Raw genomic sequence first — 7857 nt, forward strand, 5'->3', positions numbered from 1 at the left:
ACTTATGCAAAATAAAACAACACAGTGTAACCTACAAATTATGACTTATGCACATTTTACATTCTTTGCTCCCCAAAGCCACAGTGGTGGCCCAAAATAAATTTTTGCATATTTTCGCCACCTACATGCATTTTATTGCATTAATGCTACCTTAACAGCACAATATTTACCCTTAGGTGGTCGCTGCGCAGTGGCGGATCCAGGGAGGGGTGATGGGGGTGAACACCTCCCCCCCTCTCAAACCAAGTCATATTATATTCAAAGATTATAAAAATATTCATTTATTTTTATAGAAATTTAACCAATTGGCACCCCCCTCTTAACGATGCTGGATCCGCTACTGTCGGTAAAGCATAAAAAGTCATTCTTATAAAAATAATATTAATATTATATAAGTATTTCTATAAAAAAAATGAATATTTTTATAATCTTCAAATATAATATCACTTGGTTTGAGAGGGGTGGGGGTGATCGCCCCCATCACCCCTCCCTGGATCCGCCACTGCTTAGCGACCACTTAGGGGTGAATATTGTGCTATTAAGGTAGCATTAACGCAATAAAATGCGTGTAGGTGGCGAAAATATGAAAAAATTTATTTTGGGCCACCACTGTAGCTTTGAGGAGCAAAGAATGTAAAATGTGCATAGGTCATGATTTGTAGGTTACACTGTGTTGTTTTATTTTACATAAGTACTTTATCAATAAAACAAACAGATGACGAAAAAATAAACAAAAACTGGAGCCCGTCAAAGCATATATGAGGTTTACGGCGCCACTGTGCCGTAACGGTTGCTTAAACGAAAAAAATGAATAGGACCTAATTTTTAGAGTAAATAGTGGTCTTTAACCTTGTATAAGTTTTGTTTAAAAAAAATGAATAGGTAATGAGAAAATCGTAAAAACATGCTGGATAAGGTATAGGGGTAGTTTCTGCAGTATATTTTCAAGGATAGGGGTGGGTTGCGCAGGGATGTTGCAATAACCATATATATTTTTGAAAAGCACTATTGATGAAGCATATGTCCATATGGATCAAAAAGCAAAAAACAAAAAAAAAATTTTAACCCCCCATTTTATTTATTGTTTTTGGTTACAAGGGTTGCACTAGGAAATCGCGTTTAGTGTCCATGCATGGGTAATAATAACTTGCACAAAATGATATATGAAGAATATTAATGAAGGGCATTGTGTGTGAAGGATTCCAAGAAAATCACTTTATTTATTAATTCTTCTTCTTTTTTGGGTGGTTCCGGGGAAAAAATGGGGGTGCATTATACAAATTTGTAAATAACACCAGTACATGGGTAATCGCTGAAAGTCTTTTTACTCTAGCATAAACGGTTCAGATGGTATAAAAAGGGGTTTTTTAAAATGTAACACCCTGTAATTAAAAAAAAGGCAATTACCCTTAAGTGAAACCTATAGGAAAAAATCAACCATATATTTGTGAATAATCTCCGTAGCATTTCTTTTTAATTTCCTTTACAGATAGCGAAAAATATATTTTTTCTAAAAACATCTTTTTTAAAAACTTGTCAACTTTGGGGCGCCACCCTTGCTAAACGGTGTATGATAGAGAGATGCTGTCGGAAATAAATAGTAGAAAATATAGTCCTCTTCATATTTCTATAAAAGAAATTTTTTGTAAAAGGTACAGGAAGGGCTACGTTCTGCAAAAACCATAAATTACCCCATTTAAAGGGGTGAAAAGGGGGGTTCCGGGACGAAATTTTTTCAGAAAAAGTTAGTCTTATAATAAGCACCCCTTGATATGCCAGAAAAAAAATAAAACCGGACTTGTGTCCGTTTTGCAAGGTTCAACCTCTGTTTCCTACACTATTGGTCATGGTGATCGTGTTAGAACTCATGACGAGGTGTGTAATATTTTTAATGAATTGAACGAAGTTATTAAACAAATATTGCAATTGATTTAGAGGAATCACCTCAAACTATCATTTTCAACATTTTAAATGATTTTTTTTTATTTTTATTATCGTTGGTCTAACGTAAATAAATTAACCTATTTTTTAACTGTAAAGAGATTTATTTCTTGTTTTAATAGTTTTTTCTTCCAAACTTGGTATTTATGAATTACAAATAAAAAGTTCTTTCAAAATCTGCAAAAATATACAGGGTGTCCCATTTAAAGTAAATAAGTTAAGGGTATTTCCGGTGAAACCGGAAGTGAACTAGTAACAAAAAGTATAGCAACAGATGCGTTTTGCGTCACTGTACTTGCATGCAAAGTTTCAAAAATATTGGTCTTTTCGTTTCAAAGATATTTGCTTGGTTCCATTCTTTAGCCCAACTCTGTATATCTGCATTTTGTAAAAGATAAGATAATTAAAGAATAAAGAGCGGGGACATGCATGCATTTTGTGTTGATCTGTGTTTTACATCATTATTTCAAAACAATTTTACTGCATAGATTTTCTTATTTTGTTTTATCAGCACTCCATACATGCATGCGGTAAGTGGGGGGTCCCCGTGAGGATTAATAAAAATATAATATATGTAGTTTTTTTTCCCAGTGTTTATATTATTTTCTATTTTTCTGAAAGTTCTGAAAAAAAATATTTTTCTTTAGATATTTTTAGGCTACTAATCAAACTAGTAATATCTGCATTTTGTAAAATATAAGATGAATAAAGAGGTCGCCGTGAAGGTTAATAAAAATAAAATGTGTGTAGTTTTTTTCCCAGTGTTTATTCCCATGTTTTACGAAGATCTATTTACAAAACCAACATAACTGTATTTTTAATATTTTTGCTGTAATTTTTTTGTGTAAAAATATAATTTCTATGAAAAAATTTAAAATTTTAATATTATTTATGACATAAATAAAATAATGTGTAAATAATATTACAATTTCCAAATTATTTCATAGAAATTAGGTTTTTACACTAAAACATTAAAGAAAACTTAAAAATACAGTTATTTTGTTTTTGTAAATAGATCTTCATAGCTAAGTGAAATCTAAAATAATTTTAAATATCCCGCCACGCCCGCTTTTAGCCGTGTAGTTCGGTAAGTAGTCCATCGAGTCGCTAGCGTCTAGTGTGACAATCAAATGTATGCAACCAAGCACTCTCTTCTCTTTTTATTTCTCTATGGGGTATGGTTTGAAATCAACATATCAAGCACATTTTTGTAAATTTTTTTCGAAACTATGGTAGAATTATTTTATTTTTAAATTAAATAAACACATTAAGTACAATTCAAAGATTATTTAAGAAAAAAATCAATCCAAAATATTGAAAAATAAGCCATTGGCGACAAATTTTGGCAGGCAGCTCAAAAAAAATGGATTTTGCGGTGGACATCAGAACTCATCACTGGATTATATGAAACAAAAAATTCAAAAAGATTTTATTAGCTCATGAGTTTCACGAGGTAACAACGTCGGGTTTTTTTTTATTTTTAATGATTTTTGAATTTTTGTTATCACTCAAAAGTCAAAAATACGAAATTTTTGATAAAAATTTTGTGAAAACCAACAGATTTAATATTGTTGAACAAAAAATAAGCACAAAACGAAAAATATCTCGACGTTGTTACCTCACGAACTGTCCAAAGAAAATCTGTGCAAAATATCAGGTAGATCGGCCGAGTAGTTTTTCAGTTACAATGTCCACCGCATTTAAAAAAGCAGTTTTGAGAAAAATGCGTTTAAAGTTTTGACAACTGCATCTTCATCTTCTTATTTGTCTGCCAAATCGTAAAGTGATGAACATTGGAATATGTTTTTTAAATTGGGGAGTAATCTACAAAAGAGAAGGCGAACAGTTGTTTAACGTTTCTCACTACGCTCCGGCGTGCTGGCGCGAAGCCGTAGCAAAGCGAGTCGAAGGTAGGGATATTCAACACCCTGTATCTCTGGTAATTTTACTCCGATTATTTTGAAATTTTCAGAGAGTATTCTTGAAAGTATGCCCTTTTATTTGAAATAATAAAAAAATTTAAATATTTCAAACCATGCCCCCTCCTTAAGGCACTAGTGCTTTAAAATGTATATGGCACTACAGTACGTATTAGTCCTGTCGCTAGTGGGGGTACAACGTTCTCCTTAATTCAGGTGGACTTACCCAAGTTTTTTTATGTATTTTGACCCGTAGAACACGAATTTTTTGGGTAACAGTCGATCCGGATGTCGCTAAGATTGTTATAAACAAAGAACTTGAGGAATCACATAACAGCGTTTTTTTGCAAAACAAAACATTTTTTTGTATTTATTGGGTCATTCTAAGCAAAAAATGTTTTTACAAGTTTTTTCGTAGGATGCATAGTTTTCGACATAAACGCGGTTAAACTTTCAAAAAATCGAAAAATTGCAATTTTTGAACCCGAATAACTTTTGATTGAAAAATAAAATAGTAATTCTGCTTACCGTATTTGAAAGTTCAGGTCAAATTATATCGGCATTGATTACTTTCATTGCTAAAAATTAATTTTTTTATTGTTAAACAAAGCTATAAACACATAGTGATTGAATGATGTTTTCAATGCATTTCTCATTTGAAATCGAACGAGTAGGCGCGCATACAGAATTTCTATTACGTAGATTACGTACATTAAAATGCATGCATTGGGCACGGGAAACACTATGTGTTTATGGCTTTGTTTAACAAATAAAAACTTAATTTTTAGCAATGCAAATAATCAAAACCGATAGAATTTGACTTGAACTTTCAAATGCAGTAAGCAGAATTGCGATTTTATTTTTTAATCAAAAGTTATTCGGGTTCAAAAATGGCATTTTTTCGATTTTTTGAAAGTTCAACCGCGTTTATCTTGAAAACTATGCATCCTACGAAAAAAACTTGTAAGGCCATTTTTTGCTGAGAATCACCCAAATAATACAAAAAAATGTTTTGTTTTGCGAAAAATCGCTGTTATTTAATTCCTCAAGTTCTTTGTTTATAGCAATCTATCGACATCCGGATCAACTGTTAACCAAAAAATTCGTGTTCTACAGGTCAAAATACATATAAGAAACTTGGGTAAGTCCATCTGAATTATGGAGGCCGTTGTACACCCCCTGGCGACAGGACTATATTGACTGTATAGGCAATTTTGATGTAATGTCAAAAAAATATAAAAATGGAATGTCAGTCAAGTTCAAGTAAAAGTTTTTGTAGATATTGTCCTGTAATTACGTTTGTAGGAAAAATATTGTATGATATGCGTGTTAAAAAGTACATTTTTAAGGCACTCATGTGAATTGCAAAACTCGCTTCGCTCATTCTGAAAACTTTCACATGCGTGCCTTAAACGTGTACTTTTAACACTTATATCATAAATAACTATTAATCTGATATTTTCTGAGAGGTTCCATTTGTTTATAAGCCAAAAAATTGTTTCTTTATAACATTCCTGAGACCGCTCAATCCAATTTCAATTCTGTAAAGTATGTTGAATAGGTATAGCCTTTTTTATACGAAAATCATAGTTATTCTGGTGTATCATAATCTTTTTGGTTATTATTTGGATCGAAATTTTTTAATTACCATTTTAATTATTGCCAAACTTTTGGTTAGATTGTCGCCGGCCTCCTGATATATAATCTACTATAAAAAATCTTTCATGTCACCAATTTATTTAATTATTGACAATTAATTACTTTCCTAAAATATTAATTGAAAATTGCAGATTATTTTGGGAAAACTCGGATATTCCGATTAAAATTTTTGTTGAAGGAAATCGGAAAAAATAACTTTGTGCAGAACTAAATTGCGGTGAATTGTTATTTGAGTGTTTTTGGTTTAAAGGAAAAATCTTAGAGGAGTTACAGAGCACTAATTGAAAAAAAAAGATTTAGGAGGGCTAATTTGTTTATAAATAAAATAACACACTTTCTGCGGACTTGTCATACCCCATATTACTAATATATGCAATCTTATGATTCGATTTTTGACATTTTTTCGATAATTTGCCCAGACGATCCACAAACGTTGCGGTGGTTGCGTAGCCAATAAATCCAATAAACAGGAGTACCAACCCAAATTCTGAGCAGTGTCAAAATGATAACGTTAATATCCCCAGTTGGAACTAATATCGAAATTAATTATCATTATCATGACGGAGTCGAAATTAAATTGCGACATCGAAATGAATTAGAATCAGGCCCTTTAGTTGACGTATACCTTCGAGATGACAACGTAGAATGAAGTAAACAATTCTGTTGTATATAGGTATATATGAATTTATTAAAAGTTCTTTAAAAGTTATCCACAAGGTAATGGAAAATTACAATACACAAAACGTTTTCTGTCAAAATTGACCACCATCAGTGTGAACATCCAGTGTAGAAGTATTTGAAACTAGCCACTTTATTAAGTGTAAAAACCTCTAAATTACATTATGGATAGATTTATCATTGTAAAGTAGGCGACATTAATTCGATGTATTAAAATTATTTGAATAATAATTACGACCAACCTGGTCGTTAACCTCTCACTTGAGCACTACGTGCAATTTTCGAGCAATGATGAAGTACATCCACACTGTATTCAAATAATCTTTAATACATCGACTTAATGTCGCCTACTTTACATGTTAAATCTATCAATAATGTAATTTAGAGGTTTGATGGTCAGTTTTGACCAAAATCGTTTTGTGTATTGTAATTTTCCACTACCTTCTGGAGAGATTTTAAAGAATTTTTAATCAATTCATATATACCTACATACAACAGAAGGGTTTACTTCATTCTATGTTGAATACTTTAGGAAGCACAGTACGACATTTATACATTGGATCAACATTTGGAATACTATTGGCCAATGTCTCTTTTTATCATACATCACTTTTTTTAACACGAGGCTATTTCTGCTTTTTAATCTGGTTGCCTTATATTGTAGGTAGGTATAATAACCAAAAATCCATTTATATGTATCTGGACGTCGTGATGGCACTGCTTCTGCACTTAACCTGAAAAACAAAAATATAATTAGAGTAAATCAACGTCTATGTAGAGGTTTCAAAATAATATTAAAAAATAAAGATTAGTGTAAATATGATGTGACTAAAGGTTAACCCTCATTTGCTTAAGCGAAGAAATCCTCAACCCATGACGATTTCATTTTAGCAGTTTATCAGGGCCCAATGGCAGCTAATCTGGAAAGCTCAACGTAGGTGGCGCTTGTGTAGTTGAAGGTCACGTCAACTTACGTCAACTCTTCAAATCAATCTATTTCTAAGTAAATATTACATATTTGTTACTCTGTGTGAATTTATTTTGAGAAAATAAAATGACTCAATGCTGTGTTGTGCCTCTGTTCTCATTCAGAACATCAGCACACAAGTTACCCAAAGATATTCTGATGAGAAAAAAGTGGATTGTAGCAATAAAAAGGGGTAAATAGGTGCCGACAATACATAAATGCACGTATCTGCAATAATAGGCCTAGATCCTGCGTACTAAAAAAGTTTATTAATAGCAAGCTGAAAACTTGTTAATAGCTTAACGGTGTCTAGTCGGATAACCTTTGATGTATGGGAACACTGGAAGTTTTAATTGTGGAACGTGATTTTAAATGTGGAACTTGTCACCCTGACAAGAGTATGATTGTGAAAACTAGCAGGTTGTTTTTAAGTTTATTCAATAGCAAACTTTACATATAAAATATATGAAAAAATGTTTGTCCGACAAATATGTTAGGTATTTTAATAAGTCCGATAGGTAGAACATGTCAAATGAGAGGAATTATATTGATGTTAAATAGCAGTCTGATTCTTGCATGAGAGTTTAATGAAAGGGCAGCAAATCAATTGGAAGTTTTGTCCGACAAAATACATGGGACGTTTTCGCAGTCTGACGTTCGAAACCTTTAACCTGTACCACAAATAAAACTTCC

This window comes from Diabrotica virgifera, chromosome 9 (assembly GCF_917563875.1).
Source record: "Diabrotica virgifera virgifera chromosome 9, PGI_DIABVI_V3a".
NCBI lineage: Eukaryota > Metazoa > Arthropoda > Insecta > Coleoptera > Chrysomelidae > Diabrotica > Diabrotica virgifera.